Here is a 6,933-nt window from a genome sequence, read left to right as displayed (position 1 = left end):
CTTTGTCCAAAAATGCCAAACGACAGGTAGTCTTATCCCCTATGAAATAATGCTACCAGAACAAAATAACTATGTTAATTCACGACTCACTCCATATGCATTATCTGAGTAGGGAGCTAGCATTGTGTGACAGGTCAGTTGCACTAAATTGAAAAACAATACTGATGTAATGGTAATCGGGCTGGACAGTGATTGTATCAACGGAAGAACCAACGTCCTGGTGCTACCCCCGCTGTCCACCACTCAACTCTAAGATGTTTGTTTTATCTCCAGGTTGCTCTGCCACCGCTCAAAAGTCACTCATTCAGTGAGGTAAAAAAAAACCTGTTGTAGCATGCACGATTAATGGAAGGGATAAAGGTCGTGTTAAGTTTATTGATCGACCCAAATCTAACCATTTGTTGTGCTCCCGGCGGCAGGGCTCACGCCGGCCGGACTACTGGCCACGACACAAGACCTGCCTGTCGATGGCGGTGAGGACGAGGAGCCGGGGTAGACTGGTAGTGTAGGTGCTCTCACTGTTTGTCTATGGACACAGACATAGAGTCTGTTTTCTGCCAGGAATTTCCAAGATCAATTCTGGAAGAAATCTCTGAATCAGTTGAGGAAATGGTCTTATGTGTTGAAGTAAATGTCTGTAAATGTTTTTATTAATATATTTCTACTGCTATACTGTATATTTTGGAGAAACTGTATCGATCAAATTTCCCTCTGGGATTAATAAAATATTTCTGATTCTGAACTAGAGGACCTTAGTGGGAGTGGCCTGTGGTGCTGTGCATTCTGGGATTTGGTGTCTTTCATCCACGAGCCAAAAAGACACTTTCTGCCTTTTCTCAGCCAAGAAGGCACCAACTTCAAAATTTATTTCACATTACATATATGACCCAATATCAATACAGATTCATGTTTCAATGGGTGAAGTATCCCTTTAACAGAGATGACATGGTTCAAAGTATAAACTGCATGTCAGATCATTTTTTCTTGAACCCATAGTCATCAGTTATGATCATGTTGATCGTTTTAAGTTCAAGATATATGTATTATGGTGTTAAATATCATGATTCCGTCTGTGCCGCACACTCGCCCTCTCTAGTCCATTCTCATGTATTTACTGCAAACTCTGCTCGGCATCGTTCCACTCCACAATACACGCAATCTATTTTCAATGGAGCCCACCTCAAGCATGTGTCCAACTGAACAGAGCAGACAGGAAGTCAAAGTAGACAAAGAAGACAAGAGAACAGATAAAGCATGATGTCAATTCCAAATTAAAATACAATGTACAGGCTCCTGATTACGACGGAGGATTAGGGCCACGTTAAAAACGTTTTTTTTTTTTTAATTTTGAGATTAAAGTCGTAAATTTACGAGAATAAATTTGTAAATTTACGACTTTAATCTCGAAATAAAAAAAATAAAAAAATGTAACATGGCCCTAATCCTCCGTCGTACCTGATTGCATATCCCATCACTTTAATCAACATTACATCAAAACAGGCACCAATGGAACAGCAATTCAACCTCTGAAAGACAAAGTCACATTATTCTTTATTTCAGCGTGATCTTGTAGTTCTGCTGTCATCTTGTGATCCCTCAAGTACAGCTGCATGGCTGTTCACTGCTGTGCTTACTCTTCATAAATACAGACCTGCTGCGCATACGGATCCTGTGAAATCCACTAGTGACACAACAGTCAGTGAACTTACGGTAACCATGATGAATGACTGCTTCAGACCTTTCGCAAGAATTTGTTCTGCTTTGGACACCTGAGGTGCCCTTTGACCTTTCATCAAAAAGTGAGATGTGTGTTTTTGTTATTGGCTCTTTCAGCAGATCTCTACCACACAGACTCTGGTTGCAAATGCCCAACATGTCAGCCTGTCACGGGGATACTTTGGCTTCAACCAGTTCAACGAGAGGAGGCTGAGGCACACTTTACATTTGAAGTCTGTGGTGGTAAACATTTTGGAGAAGGGGCATTTTGGGACGCTGATAGTGAGGTGGTGAATTATGCCTATCACTCATTTAATTTAACAAAATATTTAATTTCATTGACAGATCCACGTCATAAAAATCATTCAAACCTGCAGAGGTATAGTGAGCCATATTCCTTAAGGGTATTTTAATTAAAACAATATCAAAAGATTTCTACAGAAATTCAGCCAAATTTTCTCTCTTCTGCGTCATTCAAAACCACCTTTTTTTTCCTTTTTCTCCCATTTGTTGCTGTTTTTCATGGCTAGAAACATCCCATCGATCATTTGTATGCATTTCCCTCCATGAGGAGCTTTGTACTGTCCTTTTAAGGTTGAATGTGTGTGTATTGAGGGCAGAATATGGGGCTGAACCATGTGTGTACATTTCAGCAGGGATTGGGATCTAAAGGAAACATTGCTTTGAGATGTGTGTAGACATGGGCTGCACATGGACTGTGAGCACACTCACATGTTTTTGTAATGGACAATCTCCGAACATTATTTAACATTATTTATGTATTTATGTCACTCCTGAAATGTGATTTTTGAATGCAGCTTATGCTCAGAGGTCAGAGGGGTGACCCAAGCTTGCTTGAATGCGGTGGGGAACACATCGGTTGACAGAGAGGAGTTGATGATATGCTTAAGTGCAGCATTAAGCGGAGAGGAAATGGTCTGCAGGAGGCTTGATGGTATTGGGTCCAGAGGACAGGTGGTGGGCCAAGAGTCTAGCACAAGCTTAGAGACTTCATCCTCAGTCAGAGAGGAGAATGAGTCAAGTGAGGTAGTTTTGGTTGGTGCCTTTGGGCTGAGTTGGTCAGGCTCAGAAAACTGGTTACTGATGGTTGCAACCTTTTCATTAAAATACGAGGCAAACATGTCTGGTGTGAACATATCGGAGGGTGGAGGAGGAGGTGGGTGAAGCATGGGTTAAAAGCAGAAAACATTTTTCTTGTATCTGTGGCATTGCATATCTTGTTCTGATAATATGTTGTCTTGGCCGTTTTCAGGCTGGAGGAGAGTGAGACAAGTCTTTGCTTATAGTCATTGAGGTCAGCGGACTGTTTGGATTTTTGCCATTTTCTCTCTGCTGACCTCAGCCCTGCTCTTTGCTCTCTTATGACTCAGTGAGCCATGGGTTAGGGTGGGATTTGCGAGCGGGTTTGGACACCAGGGGGCAGAGCTTGTTCAGAGATGAGGCTAGTGTGGACTAGTGATGGGAAGTTCGGCTCTTTTCAGAGAGCCGTCTCTTTCGACTCCCAAACGGCTCTTAATTTTGTAGCCTCATATTTTAGCTTAACTTTGCAAATATTAATGGTTTGTGTGTTGAAAACCCTTTTAAATCAAGAGTGTTGCCAGCTTTGTGGGTAGGAGGAGTTGGGACCTGCGTGAGGTCAAATCAGGAAAGGAGAGCAAGGAAGTCTGTTGCCTGGGCTTTATCAGTGTGTATATTCATGTCTCCCATTACAATCAGTGGTGTTCCATCATCAGGGATTTCTGAGAGTAGAATGTCCAGTTCCACCACAAAATCATTCAGATTACACCCTGGTGGGCGGTAAATGATAGCAATGTACATTTTAATAGGAGTAGTAACCAAGATTGTGTGATATTCAAATTGCTCAGTGGGAAGAGTTTATTGAATTTCCAGGTATTAGAAATGAGGATACCTGTACCACCTCCACGTCCAACAGAGCGAGGTGTGTGTGAGAACATTGTGTCAACAGAAAGAGCAGCTGGTGTGACTGTATTTTCTGGGCGGATCCAGGTTTCAGTAAGGGCAAGTGCCTGAATGTCTGACATTTTTGCAAGTGCTTGGATGAATTCAGTTTTATTCACAGCAGATTGACAGTCCCAGAGGCCAAAAGTAAACAAAGGGTGGATAGAAGAGGCTTTCTTAAGCAGAGACAAGTTGTTAAGATTTCGTTGTCTATGACAGGTTTGTCTTTTCCTGTTCCCATGAATGACAGAGATTTCTTTGTCGCACATGTTGCGTTTAGCAGATGACCAGAGGAAATAGGCAAAACAGTAGTCGTGGATGCCCGGGCTCTGTGGCCACACTGAAGCGTCAGACCAGATTTTCAGCTTGCAATCAACAGAGGGTGTGACACGCATCAACTGCCTGTCCTGTTGATGCTCAGAGAATGAAACTTAAGTGCTCACTCCAAACAAAGCCTGACAACGACCCACTATCAATATCTACTCAAAGCAAGTTTCGATTCAATCACCTAGCCGACAAGACCTTCCTAGTTTTCAGATCAGAGCTTGTTCAACATCTTCTGTCGAGTGATGTTGTTGAATTTTGCGTTTGTGTCTCCTCTTCCAAACCCTCTGTTATCTCTGCACATTGTGTTTATATTTTACATGCTGGACTTCGCTCTCCAAAGGCATGTTTTGTTTACTGTACTCGTGGAGCAATTCCCAAATTGAGGGCAGAAATGTGGGTGTATCACTTTGGTGTTGTAAGTCTGTTTACAAAGAAGCATCCCACACAGTTTAAACAGAGGTGTAAAGAGTACTAATATATTCTACTCAAGTAAAAGTACTGTTACTTTGATAAAATTTTACTTAAGTACAAGTAAAAGTACCAGTTTAAAAATGTACTCAAGTAAAAGTAAAAAGTAACTCCTTTAAAATGTACTTTAAGTAAAAGTTACTTAGTTACTTTTTTTTAACAACGCAGATGTTAAATCTCTCTTATGTGTCGTGAAAAAAGGACGAGAGGATATTAATCTCAAAGTTTTTTTTAATGAAAGGCCAATCTTTACAAAGATTTATCTTTCAGATAAACATTTTCTTTTCTACCCCATTGACAAAAACAAAATATAATGATAAATAAATAATCAAGGATTATATGTTCAAGTAATCAGCTGTTTTATGAAGGGAAATGTTTAAAGGCTTTATGTGTGATTTTTTGATCCAGCAGATGTCGCCCTTTAGCACCAACATGAAACTAAAACAACTTGCGCTGCATTGTTGTGTTAGCATGCTAATGCTAATCTTTATTATGCTCATATCTTCACACTGCATGTAAATTTACTCGAAATGAGCGTGATCTAGAAACACAGTTAAGCAGTGAGTACAGTATGTTATTCTTCTTTTCTCTAGTCCCTCAATAAAACAACTTTTATACAAGAGGGGAGGAGTCAGCCGGCCGTCCCGGCGATGTAAACAAAGTGAAGATAGGACTCTGAAAACTCTGAAAACATCACAGACAGTGGGACTCGGGTGTTACACCCATTGTAGACAGTCATGACTCACAGAGTTATTTTCAGAGGATATACTTGATTTATATTACATTTAAGTGCGAAAAATCACATATAAAGCCTTTAAACTATTTAAGAAAATACTAAAAGGATCTTTGTCTCAATCATAACCAGTGTAAAGAGTATTTTAGTGTTTTTAGTTTTATTATTCTGAGGCTGGTTAGTCTCAAAGACAGCCTCAAAGGCTGACTTAGCTGCAACTAAACCTGAGATGAAAGATAATCTATTTATTGTTTTAAAATGAGCCTTTATGAACTTAAATATTAGATATTTTAGTCACTGTTTGTTTACCTATTAGCAGGCTACTGAAGCTTCTAAGTATTTATTTTCACACATCTGAGATGTGTTAAGTTGCAGCAGCTTATAACACCCAACATCCTCATACGTCTGCTTCAAAATAAAAGCACATCACAGAGATGGCAATTAGGGACTTTTATTGTGAAAAACTTTCCGGAACTAAATGTGTTTATCGCTCGGAGCTGCAGCGGCGATTGTAGTCGTGAACGCTGCAGTAAGAAAAAGCATCCTCAGCCACTTCTTTGCCCAAGAGTAAGAACCACAGCCAACTTATCTGAATCCTCTTAGACTGAAGATAATAAGACATCAGTTTATAGTTTTATCAGTTTAACACCTTCAGCAGGTAGACCTGCTCTAGAGGAGGAGCTTATCCATGCTGCACTATACTGAAGTGGCACTAGTGATGTGAAAAGCAGTTCTTTTCAGTGTACTGAATCAGTAGAATCAGTTCAGTAAAGTGATTCGTTCAAAAGATTCGTTCACCGAATCGTTCGGTACTTCTCCGCAGCTCTGCCTGTGAATCAGAATTGAATAAGGTGAAACACGGCCGAATGTTTAGTTCTGCTCGCGATCATACTGAGAACAGCCGGTGGTGAATAATAAGCCAATGAGCTGAGAATTTAGTTGGATAAAGCTACAGTTTGCAAACTGAAAGCTGCTAAAACAAACACATTTATTTTCCCCGACCGTTCTGTTCAGTACGTTCAGAACACAAATCCGCTCTTCTCCGCTCTTCCTCTCAGTTCGTTCAGTGAACGTGAACGAGCAAGACTGCGAGTCACCAGCCTCAGTCACACACACACACACTGTACTGACTGAAACACGATCGTTAGTAGATGTTAAAACAGTCAGCTGAGTGAAATTAAGTTGGATATAAAAGCCGTTTGTAAACTGACGGCAGATATAAAAAGCACATACATTTTCGCGACACCTAAATGTTAAATAATATATTTTCTATTTCCTCAATTTTGGAGACATGAGAGGGAGAAGTAGGGGCGGGCTTTAGAGACACAGAGCTCCCGACCGACTCCGTCCTGTAGGTTCAGTCAGTACGTATCACTGACATGAAAGGGAGAGGGAGGGCGGGCTTTGAGCGACTCTTAAGGTCTGGAGAGAGATACGAGACGGGAGAGAGGAGAGCGCAACTGAAGTTGAGAAATGAACGACTCTTTTCAGTAAGTGATTCAGTTCGTTCACCCAGATGATTTGTTCGTTTTGAACGAATCGTTCATGACTGACACATCACTAAGTGGCACCGAGCCAAGAAAAGGGTCTCTCTCTGCCTCTCTGTCTCTCGTCGCTCTGAAGCGATGAAGGAAAATCATTTGCAGCAGGCCTATTTTTTTTTACTCAGTAACGGATGTGATTCAAAATGTAGCGAATTACAAAACTTA

Source organism: Labrus bergylta, chromosome 11, assembly GCF_963930695.1.
Source record: "Labrus bergylta chromosome 11, fLabBer1.1, whole genome shotgun sequence".
Lineage (NCBI taxonomy): Eukaryota > Metazoa > Chordata > Actinopteri > Labriformes > Labridae > Labrus > Labrus bergylta.
The sequence above is the reverse complement of the archived record's forward strand: the minus strand, read 5'-3'. Positions refer to the sequence as shown.